Genomic DNA, 17,909 nt, shown 5'->3' on the forward strand with positions numbered 1-17,909 from the left:
TACATGCGATGCCCGCGATGGGTGCCGTTCTAGGTAACAAGTACCGAATAAACTTACATTTTTTTTAAATTTCATTATTGATGTTTCTAGATCAGCTATGGGGCGAGGGACCCGGTGTTGAGTGACCGGACTCGGTATCCAAACTTCTTTCGCACAGTACAAAACTACCAGATGCAGCATTTGGCCATCGCAAAGTTACTGAGAAGCTTTGGGTGGAACTGGGTGGGAATCATCACATCAGATGACGACACTGGAGAACGGGAGCTGGAATATCTGAGCCAGCAATTTAGTAATCATGAAATTTGTATTGAATTCAAAATTAAAGTTTCCATAAAGCTGTATGACCTGAATATTCTTCCTATACACACTTCATCAGCTGCGATTGTTATTATTTGTGGAACAGTCCATCAATCAATAATTCGATATTTTCATAAATCTCAAAACAATCTCCAGAACAAGACATTTATCCTCACAGCATCGTGGTCACTAGTAAAAGAGCTTGTACACCCCATTATGAATTATCTGATGGATCGCAGTTTGGTATTTGCACCTCCACGGCGTTATATCCCAGCATTACAGGAGCGCTTATACACCTTCCATCCATCCAGCCGTCCCAATGACATGTTACTGGAAGATATCTGGATTTACATATTTTGGTGCTTGTCAGGAAATCCTCTGAAGAATGATATTTTTCCACAATTTTTTGGCTTAAGTCTCCGCAATTGCTCCGGGAGGGAGACGTTTCAGCGCCTTTTCAATTATTCTGGAGACTCTGCCACCTACCAAGTGTATATTGCCGTCCTCAGCATGGCACAGGCATTACATGACATGTACATGGCTTATAATGCGAATTCACCAAAGTACGGTTTATCTCTGCTGGATTTCCAACACAAGGTGAGTACAAATATAAACAATGAAAATAAGAGAATTATATCTAATGGTGCAGCAGTTCCCCACTCCGTTCGCCAATGGTTTTGGAACAATATGAACAAATATTAAGGTATGTACAATTATACCATTATATTTTTACCTGTCACAGCACAAAGAATAAAAATTGGTGTTTGGAGAATCTATCAGCGCTAATATGGTAGGAATTCGCCTATTCTGAAATAATGGGATATATCCCTTATCCCTATTAAAATTGACAGAAGATTGGTGGTTTTTAGTTCAGAAATGGGCGCTTTCCTCACGGACTTCCTGTATCGATACAAGGAATTATAGGGGTAATGTAGAAAGGATAATAATATACTCCCCTTAGACGTAGCCTTTAACTCTTATTTTCTTCAGACGTAGGCTCCCTTGGATCCTCCGATGTTAATATAAAAGGAAGGATACAAGGGAAACCAATGTGTGAATCTTTATCAATAATTAAACATCAAGTTTCTATTCACTTTCTGGCCATTGAAAATTCATAGACCATCTGCGTACCCAGACTCACTCGAAAAGATATGCAATACACTTATCAAGGTTTCTTTTGAGGGTAAAAAGCGTTCCCGTACTCACGGTGTGCTGGATGGTTCAAAACATATCAAGGTATCTTTTCCAAAGTTTTTTGTAGGAAAAAAGACTCTTTATTCACAAATACAATATAAATAATTAAATGAAAGTAAAATACCCAGGGTAAAGGAAGTGTCAATTCTAGAGTCAACACTCAGGTTTCCAAGGGCCCGGACCTGGAGCCTGTGTGGACTTCTAGTCTTACACTTACCTGTCTCTCTGGGAAATCAAGCACTAGTGCAGGAACAACATGTTTCAAGACTTAGGTCTTTTCCTCAGGAGCCTGAGGGTTAAAAGTGAGCAACACCAAAAAAGCAGACCAAGGTTCAAATCTCATAATCAGTTTTATTTTTTTAGTAGGTTAGTACAGGATCCTTTATATGGATTACATATAGCCCTTTTTATAAGACATATTTATTAAAACTGCATAGATATGTGAACAGGAGAAATTGTTCTTTCAATAGATAGAATCTACAAAGATTGGAGTAGGTGTACTAATAATCTCCAAAAAGTATATCATCAAAACCATTTTTATAAAGTTATTATGCTAGTAATTTACCTAAGGCTCAGTGGATTTGATTAAGCCCTCCACAGCACGAAAATTGGGCTTCAATCCCCATCCCAAAAATGTTACACACGCAGCATAGACCAATCATTATCCACCATCAGCCTGATGAGTACACAGCAATAGTACATATTGCTAGGTACAGTACCTATACTTTTAATTTCAATAGATTCATTTGGACCTTTAGAAATCAGTTTACCCGAAGAAAGAATCCAGAAAGCTTTCCATTTGCAGGGCAGGTTATATCTATCACCACCTCTAGCAGTGACTCTGGTATTCTCAATAAATAAATCGGTACTTGTTTCCTAGCACAGCGCCAAGATTATCTACGTACGCTAATGTAGTGAAATCGCATCTCATTGCATGGGCCATTTTAGTGCCGTGCGATGCGATTTTGTAATGTCATTTATTCACTGCTCTGTATACCCCAGGGGATCGCATCGCATTGCACCTCCCGCAAAATCGCATGCGATCGCATGTATTTTAATATTGTGTGTGATGCCATTACATTAGCTATACAATAATATCATTGTATGACATACAATGATGTTTTACGCACCCCCCCCCCACTATCCACGCCACCCCGAAGCGTGGCAAGAGCAGCGGAACGCGCCTCCGATGGTTTCATACCCCCACTATCCATGTCGGCGTGGAGTTTATTTTATATAGTGTGGCGAGCGTAGCGAGCCACCGAGCCCGAAGCGTGGCGAGTGGACGCGGATTACTTTACATGTACACGCTTCGGGCTCGATGGCTCGCTGCGCTCGCCACACTGTATGTAATCAACTCCATGCCGACGTGGATAGTGGGGGTATGAAAATGTCGGAGGACGCATTCTGACCCCCCTCGCGGGGCTTGCTGCACTCGTCATGCTTCTTGGTGGCATGGATAGTGTGGGGGGGGGGTTGCCTAAAACCTCTTGGTATGTCATACAATCATATTATTGTATGGCTAATGTAATGGCATCGCACACCCTATAAAATCGCATGCGATGCGATGTTTCTATGCTGAATAGCCCACTAAGCGATTAGCTTAGTGGGTGCCATGCAAGGAAACAAGTACCAATTAATCTCTCATAGATTTCAGATTACCTTGATGTCTTTTTTTATATGCTGAGGTAAACTATGCGAACATAGACCTTTCAAAACTTTCCTTCTATGTTCTTAAAACCTGTTAGGTAACATACTGTAGCAGTTTTTCTGCCTACAGTACAGTACATCTTAGGTTGCATACACAGGTAAATATATATATATATATATATATATATATATATATATACCAAGAGAAGGACCTGTCACTCAGGACTGACGTGAGCTGCGTTTCCGTGTGGCTTACATAGTTACATAGTTACATAGTAGGTAAGGCTGAAAAAAGACTTGCGTCCATCTAGTTCAACCTGGTATAGATATCCATTGCTGATTTGGTAGGTTCTGGTATTTTACAGACAAATTATATTTCTTATTTGTACCCATGGATGTTTTTCTCCAGTAAATGTTTGTCCAACTTTGCCTTGAACGCATTTAATGAGCCAGCCATTACCACCTCTCTGGGAAGAGAGTTCCAGAGTTTGACTGTTCTGACCGTAAAGAAATTCTTTCTACTAGCTGAATGAAATCTTTTTTCTTCTAATCTATACTCATGCCCTCGCGTCCTAGATTCCTTTCTAGTAGAAAATAGGGTGTGTGACAGTTCCTTATATTGGCCCTTGATATACTTGTACATGTTGAGCATGTCCCCCCTTAAACGTCTCTTTTCTAATGTAAATAGTCCCAAATTGCTTAATCTCTCCCCGTAGCTTAAATTCTCCATTCCCCTAATAAGCTTTGTTGCTCGCCTTTGGACTTTTTCTAATTCTATGATGTCCTTTTTATAGTGTGGGGCCCAGAACTGCACTCCGTACTCTAGGTGAGGTCTCACCAATGCTTTATATAGTGGCATAATTACCCTTGGGTCCCTAGTTTCCATTCCCCTCTTAATACATGCCAGAATTTTGTTGGCCTTTTTTGTAGCTACATTACAATGGGCACTACATCCTAGATTGCTGTCTATTTGGACTCCTAGATCCTTTTCAAGTATGGAATTACCCAGTTCCTCTCCGCTAAGGTTGTAACTTGCACACTGGTTGTGTCTCCCAAGGTGCATAACCTTACATTTATCTACATTGAACCTCATCTTCCATTTTTTTGCCCACTCATCTAGAATTGCAAGATCATTTTGAAGCATGGTGACATCTTCTGGCGATTTGATGACTTTGCTAAGTTTTGTATCGTCCGCAAAGATGGATACATTGCTGAGTAACCCTATCCCAATATCGTTAATAAAAATGTTAAACAAAATGGGCCCCAAAACCGAACCCTGGGGCACTCCACTTAGTACCGGTATCATATCTGATACGGCACCATTCACAACCACTCTTTGTTCTCTATTACATAACCAATTCCCTACCCATCTGCAGATATTTTCACCCAATCCTAGGTTCTCCATTTTATTAATCAATCTCTTGTGTGGGACAGTATCAAATGCTTTAGCGAAATCTAGGAAAATCACATCTACAGCATTTCCATTATCGAGGTTTTTGCTAACCTCTTCATAGAACCCTAGTAGATTAGTTTGGCATGAACGATTTTTCACGAACCCATGTTGGTTAGTACTGAGTAGACGGTGATGATCTAAATATTCCTGGATACCATCCCTTAAAAATCCTTCAAATAGTTTACCCACAATTGATGTTAAACTAACGGGTCTGTAATTAGCGGGATCTTCCTTTTTTCCTTTTTTGAATATTGGCACTACCTCTGCTATTCTCCAATCTTTTGGTACTATACCTGACGATAGTGACTTGCTAAAGATATAATGTAGGGGGGTAGCTAGTTCATCCCTTAATTCCATTAATACCCTCGGATGAATCCCATCTGGCCCTGGTGATTTATTTGTTTTGAGTTTGCTTAGCCTCAGTATTATTTCCTTTGGCGTGAAATCCACAATGAGATCTGGCTTATTTGTCCCATTTGTGGTAAATGTTCGTTCCACAGTCTGCTCTCCCTTAGTAAATACTGATGAGAAGAACTCATTTAACAGTTTTGCTTTTCCCTTGTCCTCAGTAACACTTTTTCCACTAGTATCAGTTAGTGGGCCTATGTTTTCCTTAATTAAACGTTTACTATTTATGTATTTAAAAAACTTCTTTGGGTTGGTTTTGCTTTCAGTGGCTATGCGCTCTTCATATAATATTTTAGCTGCTTTGATTACCCCTTTACAAGTTTTGTTTGATTCTTTGTATTTTGCGAACGCCTCCTTATTCAAGTTATTTTTATAGAATTTAAAGGCTCTGGTTTTATTGTTGATAGCTGACCTTACTTCTTTGTCCAACCATGGTGGCTTTTTTTTGTTGAATTTACCTTTAGTTACTTTAGGAATGTATTCAATAGTTAGTGAATCAAGCACCTTTTTTAGAGTATCCGACATTTCCTCTGCATTTTTTCCCTCCATAACCGTTTCCCACCCAATTCCTGTTAGAGCTTCCCTGAATAATTCAAAGTTCGCTTTTCTGAAGTTTAGTATTTTTGCAGATCCTTTTTGATGTAATTTACTGAAGTTGATTTCCAGTGAAACCATATTGTGATCACTATTCCCTAATTGTTCAATTACTTTTGTGTTTGAAACTAAGTCTGTGTTATTTGTTAATAACAGATCCTTTTTGATGTAATTTGCAGATCCTTTTTGATGTAATTTACTGAAGTTGATTTCCAGTGAAACCATATTGTGATCACTATTCCCTAATTGTTCAATTACTTTTGTGTTTGAAACTAAGTCTGTGTTATTTGTTAATACTAAGTCCAAGAGCGCCTCATCACGAGTTGGAGTTTCTACCGTTTGTGTAATAAACTGGTCTTTAAGTAAGCTTAAGAACCCATTGCTTCTTGCTGATTTACCTGTTTCGTTTTCCCAATCAATGTCGGGTAAATTAAAATCCCCCATAATTAATACCTGACCCTGATTTGATGCTTGTTTGATTTGGTTTAGAAGAAGAGACTCTTCCCTTTCATTTATATTTGGTGGTCTATAGCATACCCCTATTATAAATTTGTTTTTTGGTTTCTTATTATTGTCGGTTATCTCTGCCCACACTGTCTCCGAGTTGTCGTCTTCCAGGTCTGTGCTCATATTTTTCTCACATGATGTTAAGTTATTATTTACATATAGGCACACACCCCCGCCCCTTCTATTTTCCCTGTCTTTCCTGTAGAGTGTATATCCCTCCATGTTTAATGCCCAGTCATGCGACTCATTACACCATGTTTCTGTAATACCAATGATGTCGTAGTCATCCCTACTGATCACCGTTTCAAGCTCCCCGATTTTACTCACTAAGCTTCTTGCATTAGCCAGTAAGCATTTTAATTTATGCTTATTTTTAGATATGGCTCTAATATTGTGATTAGTTTCACCCCAGGACCCATTTGAATTCATTACTAGCTTCCTCTTTCCCCTCTCCCCTTCAATAGACTCTCTACAGGCCTCCCCACCATGCACACTGCCTGCCCTCTCCATAGTTCCGGGAATTCTTCCTCTGTCATTCACTCCTTCCCGTATACTAAGATCAGCTGTACCTAAGAACTGTAATGGGGTAACGTGACTGTTACAACACAACATTTTATTACATGACATTCCTGATGCACCCTGAGAGTTACCCCCGATTATACCCTTGTTATGTCCCAGGACTTTGTCTATGTCTCCGTCCCCCCCTCCATCTCCTTCCCCCATATGATTCCTGATCCCAGTCCGGCTTCTCTCCCTGATGGTCCCATAATGTCTTGCTGCCCCCACCCCCCTGTCGCCTAGTTTAAAATCTCCTCCAACCCTCTAACCATTCTTCCCCCCAGCACCGCAGCCCCCTCCTCGTTCAGGTGCAATCCATCACGGCAAAAAAGATGGCGCCTGACCGAGAAGTCCGCCCAGTGTTCCATGAACACGAATCCCTCTTTCCTACACCAATCCTTAAGCCACACATTTACCTCCCTGATCTCCCTCTGCCTCCCTGAGCTAGCGCGTGGCACTGGTAATATTTCAGAGAAAATTACCCTAGATGTCCTCGCCTTTAATTTCTTACCTAATTCCCTATACTCTTTCTTGAGGACATCCCACCTACCATTGACTTTGTCGTTGGTGCCGATGTGCACCAAGACCGCCGGGTTGCTCCCAGCCCCTCCCAACAATCTGCCGACTCGGTCCGCGATGTGCCGTACCCGAGCACCCGGGAGGCAACAGACCGTGCGGCGATCGCGGTCCCGATAGCAGATTGCCCTGTCTGTTCTCCTAATGATGGAATCCCCTACCACCACTATCTGCCTTGGTACCTCACTAACTGTCATCCCGTTTGAGCTAGAGGGACCGCTCCTCTGGTTGCTAGAGGGAGCCGTCTCCTCCAGCTCCGTCATTTCGTCTCTATCCTCCCCCGAAACTTCGTCCAACCGGGCAAATTTGTTCGGGTGTGATAGATCCAAGATGTCGTTCCTGTCCCTCCTGTCCCTCTTGTTTCCCCTTCTAACCGTGACCCAGCTGGCTACCTGATCCTCCTCCTCTACCAGTGACCCCATCTGCAACTCCTCCACCGTTCTATTTAGGCTTTGCTCAAGATTGGAAATATCCCTCAGTCGCTGAACGGTCCGCTCTAGATCAGTGACCTGGGCTTCCAGGGCGGACGTTCGCTCACATCTCGTGCAGATGTATTCGCACTGGGACTCTTGCTCCAGGTGCGCATACATCTTGCACAACATGCACTGAGTGAGATTCTCAATCAGAGCCCCACCCATTTTATCTACCTCCCTGCGACTAACCCCCTAGTATACAGTAGAGAGTTAAATTACAATGCAATTACACACTACAAGTTAATTTTTATCAAAATATAAGAAGTTGATACTTATCTGTTCCTGCAGCTGTGTCACACTCCTGGTGTCCTCACACCTGTATCTGTCCGCTTCCTCTGTAATTTCTTCCAGTTGCACGTTTTCCTCAGTGGCCCACTCTCAGATCATGCAGCACACTATTTGCACTTTGTGGACCCTTTAACAGGTCAGGCACCTGGGCTTCAAGCAAGAAGAAAGAGAGAAAAAAAACAAAAAACAAAAACAGAAGGGACAGAAGCCTCTTGCAACCTGGTTTAACCCCTTCCTGGATGTAACTCCTTCTTGGATATAACTCTGCACTTATTTAAAAATGGCACTTAGAATAAAAATGGCTCTGTTGCCATGAGTCGATGGTCTGTGTCGACACACAGACATCCATGCACAATATTCCAAACGGACAAAGGCACTCAGAGGCTTGATGCAGGTGAAAAAACTGGAGGAATTTTTATTCCATTGCCTGTAATAAAAATTCCTCCAGTTGTTTCACCTGCATCAAGCCTCTGAGTGTCTTTGTCCGTTTGGAATATTATATATATATAGAGGCGTTGTTCATCCACAAGATTTTTTTTATTAAAATGTTTTCCAGATGTCAACAGAATACAAAAAGAACCCAAAGCGTTTCGTCACTTGGTTGACGAAACGCATTGGGGTCTTTTTGTATTCTGTTGACATCTGGAAAACCTTTTAATAAAAAGCATCTTGTGGATGAACAACGCCTCTTCTTAAACTGTGTTGGAGATTACGAACAATACCGTTAAAACTGTTGATGTTAATTGAGAGTTATAGGCGCCAGATCACTATTGAGTTGTGTATATATATATATATATATATATATATATATATATACACATATTTTGAAATCAGGGCACTCACCAAGCAGCAGTATTTCAAGTGCTTTTTTATTCCATCAAAATCAGTTGTAGTAAGCCGACGTTTCGGACCTGTTACAGGCCCTTAATCATGGCCTCCTCTGTCCCACATAGAAGGCAACTGATCTACACGCCACAAACAACACATCTATATAGGGCAGTAATTAAGCCAATTCAATCAACCTGTATAGACAAGGAATACCCAATTACATGTACCTCACATCAGCACATAGCGGGTTAACTTCAATCCCACAGGACATAACATCAGTACTATAGATAAAGGGTCTATATCACAAGTATATCGCTATGAAAAAAACGGTGTAAAAGTATTAAATAACATACCCAGCGCTTAATAATCTGTTCACGAAGTGACCACTAACTTCCGGGTGGGCGGTGACAATCAACCTGTCATCAATGACACTATCAGGCATTACACCAATAGCGCCATCAATCCCCTCAATACTGGGCCGTCATACTTCCCTCATAGGTCAGTGGGTTATACACTATGGTGCGCCCTTCTCCAATATGGCGCCTCAGCATTCAGCTTCTCATTGCGCATGTATCATCGTTGGTGCATCTCACTGGATTCATTTAGTGATGCGCATCACGCATGTGCTTCATCACGTTCTACACAGTGTGCGTCCCTCTACGCACTGTCAGCACATGAGTCAGCCTCATTCAGGAGATGGGCTGTACTGGCGTCAACGTGCGTTCCAACCCACTGGAACGCAAATCAGGAACAGTATATACATAGCAAATAGTATGTCCTCAAAAAATCTGTTTTTTAGAAAAAACGTATCCCCATAGGTGGATTGTTCATGGCTTGTAGTCAATATACCAATAAAACAACATACAAAGTTACAAACAATACAAACATACATATACATAGACATACTTAAAAAGAGCAAGGTATACTAATATGGTCACATCAATATTGTTCTAACTAAGATACTCTCCACTATCAAGGATAGACTAGTAATTTAGTAAACCATATAGATCCCTAACTATTATATAGCTCTATTTAGTGTCACACATCCACCCATGGGCCAGCAGTGGTCAATATTTCAAATGTTACGAAGGAGGATAAAGAGGATGGTCAAAAAAAAAAACAAAAAAATAAAAAAATGCAAAAAAGATGAAAAATGAGAAAATTGTGAAAAAGTAAGTTCCAGGGTTGAGGATCACAGAAAACATTTAAATGAATTATATTCATTAAGGCCTCTAGGGCAGATGGTGTCTAGCGAGTATATCCATCTCGCCTCCTTTTGTAGGTTGATGCTCCCATTTGTCCGATCTTATATTCTTTGCCAAAAGTCCACAAGAGGTTGGATAAACCCCCTGGCAGACCTATCATCTCTGCCAGGGGGTCTGTCATGCAACCTATGGCTCAGTTTGTAGACCAGATCCTGCAGCCTATTGTCAAAGCGATTCCTAGCTATATCCGTGACACCCCGGATTTCCTTATGAAAATAAGGAACATTGATTTTGCAGAGTCAGAGATAATTTTAGCGACCATGGATGTCTCATCCCTCTACACGGTAATACCGCATGTAGAGGGGATTGAGGCAGTAAGAAATCGCATGATAAAAGCTAATCATAACACACCACCTATTGAATTTATTTGTACCTTGATTGAAGAGGTTTTGACTAACAACTATTTCCTATATGGCGCTAATAATTATGTTCAACGCAGAGGGACGGCCATGGGCTTGAATTTGGCCCCCGTATATGCTAATATCTATATGGCGGAATATGAAGAAAAAAATATCCTGACCCCATATGGTTGTAACATCATGCAATATTATCGATTCATCGACGATGTCTTTTTGATGTGGCGAGGCACTATGGATACCTTTGAGGAAATGGTTCACAACCTGAATGAACTGCCTTCCCCCATTCGATTTACCCACACTGCAAGTGCCACGGCCATTGACTTTCTCGACGTAACAGTCTACAGAGATGGTGATATGATTGGCACAAAGTTATACAAGAAACCATCTGATCGTAATTCTCTTTTACACTATACAAGCTATCATCCAACTAATTTGAAGAATGGACTGCCAATATCTCAGTTCTTGAGGGTGTTCAGAACCAATTCTGATATGGGGAACGCGCAAGCCCAAGTTGATGAGATGTGGAAAAAGTTCGAAGAAAGGGGGTACTCACCACAAATCATAAATAGCAGCTTGAAACGTGCTAAAGAGATCCATCACAGAGAGAAGACCGCGAAAGATAAAAAGAAGTTGGATCGCATGATTGTGACAACAACTCATGATACAGGGGCACCAAGGTTCAGGAGTAACATCAAAAGACATTGGGATATAGTGTCATCTGACCCAAAGTTAAAACTGAATAAGAAACAGTCCATGATTGCCTACAGACGAGGTAGGAATCTTCGTGATCTGTTAATGAGACCTACGTTGAATTTCAAGGAACCGACTGGCAGCCAATGGCTGAGAACAACACGTTTGGGATGTTACCGATGCGTCGGTTGCACCACATGTCAATCAATGAACACGGTAGAATTCTTCTACCATCCACAGAGTGGTCGCAAAATCAAGATCAGATATAGGCTCACATGTTCGTCTGACCATGTAATATATCTTTTGAAATGCCCGTGTGGGTTGACATACGTGGGGAAGACGGTTAGCTCATTCAAGGAGCGGATGGCCAACCACCGCTCTAGCATTAGAGCGGCGTTACTGACTAAATCCAGTGATAAAACAGTGGCGCGCCACTTCCTGGAGAGACAGCATGCCTTATCTACATTGAAAAGCATCATTATTGATCAGGTCCCGGTGCTGGACCGTGGTGGAGACCGAGCAATATTGCTCCTACAAAAGGAGGTGAGATGGATATACTCGCTAGACACTATCAGCCCTAGAGGCCTTAATGAATATAATTCATTTAAATGTTTTCTGTGATCCTCAACCCTGGAACTTACTTTTTCACAATTTTCTAATTTTTCATCTTTTTTGCATTTTTTTATTTTTTTGTTTTTTTTGACCATCCTCTTTATCCTCCTTCGTAACATTTGAAATATTGACCACTGCTGGCCCATGGGTGGATGTGTGACACTAAATAGAGCTATATAATAGTTAGGGATCTATATGGTTTACTAAATTACTAGTCTATCCTTGATAGTGGAGAGTATCTTAGTTAGAACAATATTGATGTGACCATATTAGTATACCTTGCTCTTTTTAAGTATGTCTATGTATATGTATGTTTGTATTGTTTGTAACTTTGTATGTTGTTTTATTGGTATATTGACTACAAGCCATGAACAATCCACCTATGGGGATACGTTTTTTCTAAAAAACAGATTTTTTGAGGACATACTATTTGCTATGTATATACTGTTCCTGATTTGCGTTCCAGTGGGTTGGAACGCACGTTGACGCCAGTACAGCCCATCTCCTGAATGAGGCTGACTCATGTGCTGACAGTGCGTAGAGGGACGCACACTGTGTAGAACGTGATGAAGCACATGCGTGATGCGCATCACTAAATGAATCCAGTGAGATGCACCAACGATGATACATGCGCAATGAGAAGCTGAATGCTGAGGCGCCATATTGGAGAAGGGCGCACCATAGTGTATAACCCACTGACCTATGAGGGAAGTATGACGGCCCAGTATTGAGGGGATTGATGGCGCTATTGGTGTAATGCCTGATAGTGTCATTGATGACAGGTTGATTGTCACCGCCCACCCGGAAGTTAGTGGTCACTTTGTAAACAGATTATTAAGCGCTGGGTATGTTATTTAATACTTTTACACCGTTTTTTTCATAGCGATATACTTGTGATATAGACCCTTTATCTATAGTACTGATGTTATGTCCTGTGGAATTGAAGTTAACCCGCTATGTGCTGATGTGAGGTACATGTAATTGGGTATTCCTTGTCTATACAGGTTGATTGAATTGGCTTAATTACTGCCCTATATAGGTGTGTTGTTTGTGGCGTGTAGATCAGTTGCCTTCTATGTGGGACAGAGGACGCCATGATTAAGGGCCTGTAACAGGTCCGAAACGTCGGCTTACTACAACTGATTTTGATGGAATAAAAAAGCACTTGAAATACTGCTGCTTGGTGAGTGCCCTGATTTCAAAATATGTGGATTTGGACCATGTTGGAGTAACATGTGCCTGATGGGAGCACCGCCTATGTTGATCTTTTGACCGTGAGTGCACTGGAAACAATATTGTATTATATATATATATATATATATATATATATTGCACGTGATGACAGGCGGCACTCGGCGACTTCCACAAATGGTGAAAACAGTGAAGCTTTTATTTCTTGGAGAAATAAAAGCTTCACTGTTTTCACCATTTGTGGAAGTCGCCGAGTGCCGCCTGTCATCACGTGCAATATACAAGGAGGTTTCACCTTCACGGGAGGGCAACGGAACAGGACACCTCTAGTGTGGGGGCAAAGGGAGTGCCGGGGACTGCAAGAGTAAGGTATATATATATATATATATATATATATAAACGAAAAAAAGGACGCACTCTCCAGGTTTTTTTTAAATGCAAGATAAAATCAGCTGTATATTTGGTAAATCATCAGACATGTAGTATCATAGTATACTCAACGTTACGTAGCGTTTCAGTCCATCTAGGGACCTTCATCAGGAGCTGATCAACATAGGCATCCAAAAATAAGGCACAGCATAGACCACACAGCAGGTTCCTACAGCCGCTGTGTGGTCTATGCTGTGCCTTATTTTTGGATGCCTATGTTGATCAGCTCCTGATGAAGGTCCCTAGATGGACTGAAACGCTACGTAACGTTGAGTATACTATGATACTACATGTCTGATGATTTACCAAATATACAGCTGATTTTATCTTGCATTTAAAAAAAACCTGGAGAGTGCGTCCTTTTTTTCGTTTATACATACGAATTTGCTTGCCAATTCTGGATGACACCCTAGGAGTTGCACTATGGTGGATGGAGTGCGATCTTGTATTACATAATAATATATATATATATATATATATATAGACGGCCTGGCACTCCCTCAGCTGGAATTCAGTACCTGGGTGCCTTCTGGAACAAACAGGTAGTCTCGTGGGAAGGAACAGACAGCGGCACTCCAAGGGTTTTCAACAACGTGTATTAAAGCAAACCAACGTTTCGGGGTACCATTCACCCCTTTGTCAAGGTTTAAGTGCAAAGGTTGTGAATGATACCCCGAAACGTTGGTTTGCTTTAATACACGTTGTTGAAAACCCTTGGAGTGCCGCTGTCTGTTCCTTCCCACGAGACAATATATATATATATATATATATATATATATATATATATAACACAACAGGAGACAGATGGCACTCACAAGATTGAGCAATGTCTGCACGGCGGCAGAAATAGTAGAACAAAAAAGAATCAACACAGGCTCGTGTCAACGTTTCGGGCAAAGCTCTTTATCAAGACATGAAGTAATGCAAACAGTGTACTTACATTTATAGGAGGCAGTGGGGGAAGGGACACCTCGTGCAGAGATCACCAGCACGGCCCGGGCGGGTGTAGAGTGACGTCATCTGGCGCACTCCTACAGGGAAAACGGGATCACCGGGGGCGTGCCACATTAACCCAAAGGGTGGTTGCTAAGAGACAGTGGACGCTGGATAGCGCTCACTGTGTGTGAATAAAAACATCGTCAGGAAGCCAAGTGAGGGGACACGGGAACCTGGGGAAGCGGCTGCGGTGCTGAAAAGCCGGCTGCTGATGTCTGCAGCGAGGATCTGTGGGCACATAATGACATAGAGAAGCGAGTATCAAAGAAAGCTGGTCACGACATACATGTTACAGTGTAAACGTAATGATAAGTAAAGCAAGAAAAAGAACGTCAGGGGATGCACAACGAGCATGTAACGTGTAACAATGTATAATGAGTAACAGTGTCGACTAGACAGAGCATGTAGTGAATGATAATTGGCATGTTGGAGCGACAGAAGGCAGATAGAGTATGGACCAGGGAACAGAAATAGAGAAAGGGGAAGGGAGGTGGGAGACAGAGGTTAAGTGTGGGAAGGGTGGGCATGAGGACGGTGATGCGCGCGGATCCGTAGTGAATCGCGGTACCGGCATGGGGAAGCTTCACGCCAAACGGTGTCCAGTTCCAGACCGGGACTCTGTCCTCCTGCCCACCCCCACATTTCCAGCCCCCGTTAACACGCGACACCGTCCACCCTCTCCCCCGCACTAACCCATGCCAGACAGTGTCATTTCCCGGTCACAAACCGTGACACTGGCTCTACGGATCACCCACCTACTTCCACCTCCTGTCAGTTTGCGTTCCTCAGCCGCCACACCGTCCCCCCGGTCACTCACTCACTTCCACCTCCCGCACCTCACATGTCATCCTCCCACCTTCCATTCCCCCCATGCCGGTACCGCGATTCACTACGGATCCGCGCGCATCACCGTCCTCATGCCCACCCTTCCCACACTTCACCTCTGTCTCCCACCTCCCTTCCCCTTTCTCTATTTCTGTTCCCTGGTCCATACTCTATCTGCCTTCTGTCGCTCCAACATGCCAATCATCATTCACTACATGCTCTGTCTAGTCGACACTGTTACTCATTATACATTGTTACACGTTACATGCTCGTTGTGCATCCCCTGACGTTCTTTTTCTTGCTTTACTTATCATTACGTTTACACTGTAACATGTATGTCGTGACCAGCTTTCTTTGATACTCGCTTCTCTATGTCATTATGTGCCCACAGATCCTCGCTGCAGACATCAGCAGCCGGCTTTTCAGCACCGCAGCCGCTTCCCCAGGTTCCCGTGTCCCCTCACTTGGCTTCCTGCCGATGTTTTTATTCACACACAATGGGGCAGATGTATGATCCGTCGTTATGGGGGAGAAGGGGTATCAGCGCACGTTATGTGCACTGATACCGCTTCTCCCCCATGTATGAAGCGGCCGGGATGCGGTAATGGACAGGGGCGCTATGCGCCCCTGTCCATATCGGCGCTGCTATCAAAATGATAGCAGGCCGAATGTATGAACGGTCAGCATCGCTGACCGTTCCGCACGAAGCCGGGTTTGGCTTCGCCAGCATCAGGCTGGCGAAGCCCTATCTAAACAGCAGGGACAGCGCTGTCCCTGCTGTCAGCTGTGGGCTGCGCTGGGGATCTCGCGTGAACAGCGAGATCCCGCGCATGCCCAGAGCGGCCGGCCGGGGGACAGGAGATAGCGCATCAGTATTAACTGATGCGCTATCTCCAGAAAGGGACATCGCCGGAGGGGGGAGTTAACGCTCCCCCGCTTCGGCAGACAAGATGTTAATACATCTTGTCGATGTCCCTTCCTGCTTCGCCTCGCTATTGAGGCGAAGCAGGAAGTATCATAGCGGCGCGATAAGCGCTGCTATGATACATCTGCCCCAGTGAGCGCTATCCAGCGTCCACTGTCTCTTAGCAACCACCCTTTGGGTTAATGTGGCACGCCCCCGGTGACCCCGTTTTCCCTGTAGGAGTGCGCCAGATGACGTCACTCTACACCCGCCCGGGCCGTGCTGGTGATCTCTGCACGAGGTGTCCCTTCCCCCACTGCCTCCTATAAATGTAAGTACACTGTTTGCATTACTTCATGTCTTGATAAAGGGCTTTGCCCGAAACGTTGACACGAGCCTGTGTTGATTCTTTTTTGTTCTACTATTTCTGCTGCCGTGCAGACATGCTCAATCTTGTGAGTGCCATCTGTCTCCTGTTGTGTTACATTTTTCGTTTGAAATTGAGTGGCACCACAAGTAATTGCACCCTCAAGGACGAATGCCGGGACCCCCTTGCCCTATATATATATATATATATATATGTATACATATATAAAACAAACAAAGGAGCGCTCCATAGTGCAATATGTATAGCCATTTATTTGAAAAAAAAGCTTTTTAAAACATGCATAAAAGCAATGGGTAACATACCCTTACTGACGGTTATCACAGTGTTGAACAGCGTGGATCTGTGATATCACACAGGGTGGCGGAGAGGTTACACTCGCACGTCTCAGTACAACTGGTCGACGCTAGGCCACGCCCCAATGCGTTTCGATTATGAAATTAGCGAATTCTGCCCAAAGTTTGACCCAGGTATCTTGTGAGGATGATAAATATAGGTTAGGAAAGTCTTTAGGTATTGATGACTGACTGTTTTTGTGAGGTTTTTTGTGAGGTTTGTGTGCTGTGGAAAACTTTAGTTTGACTTGCAAGGTGGAGCAGAACACCCTCCAGAGTTTAGCTCCAAACTGTGCCCCTCTGTCAGATATGATCTCAGTGGGGAGGTCATGTAACTGCAACACCTTGGAATTGAAAACTTGTGCTAATTTGGAAGGTGTTGGAAATTTCTTAACAGAAATAAGTGTGCCATTTTGGAAAAAAAGATCATTGATTACATAATAGTATTGTGTCCATCAGCTAAAGGTAGTAGGTAGTAATAAAATCCATCAAGAGATGGGACCAGGGCTCAGGGATGGAAAGAGGTTGAAGTAATCCTGCGGGAGCTTGATGGGATATCTTGTGCTGGGAACATTTGAAAACAGGAGGCTATGAAGTCCCTGCCATCCACTTTCATTGAAGGCCACCATTGGGAACAACTGATGAATTCTAGAGTTTTCTGAATCCCCGAATGACTAAGAAAATGAGAGAAATGAGCCCACTGCACTCATTTAGGCTGTATATGAGTAGCCACAAAAGTCTTTTCATGAGGAAGTATGGAGACTTTAGTTTCAGCAAAGATGACAGGATTAAGCACTGGATTAACGGGGTAATTCTAATTTCACCGGTCCCCCAAGCATTTGCATGGTGCATTTCTGCAGATGGGCGGTTGTTATCAGGTTGTTGGAGGACTGGTGCGGAATGAAGGCTTGCTTTAAATGTTGAAAAGCAGAATTGGCTATGAGGGTCCAGTTTCTATTGAAGAGCTCAATTATTTATGGTAAGGGATGCCGGATATTTACAGTAATGGAGTTGGGTCAATGGTAGTCAATGCAAGGACAAAGTTATCCATTTCTTTTTTCCATCTGCAAATTCTCTTTGATGTATTCGTTC

Source organism: Crinia signifera, chromosome 1 (assembly GCF_055691185.1).
Source record: "Crinia signifera chromosome 1, ASM5569118v1, whole genome shotgun sequence".
Classification (NCBI taxonomy): Eukaryota; Metazoa; Chordata; class Amphibia; order Anura; family Myobatrachidae; genus Crinia; species Crinia signifera.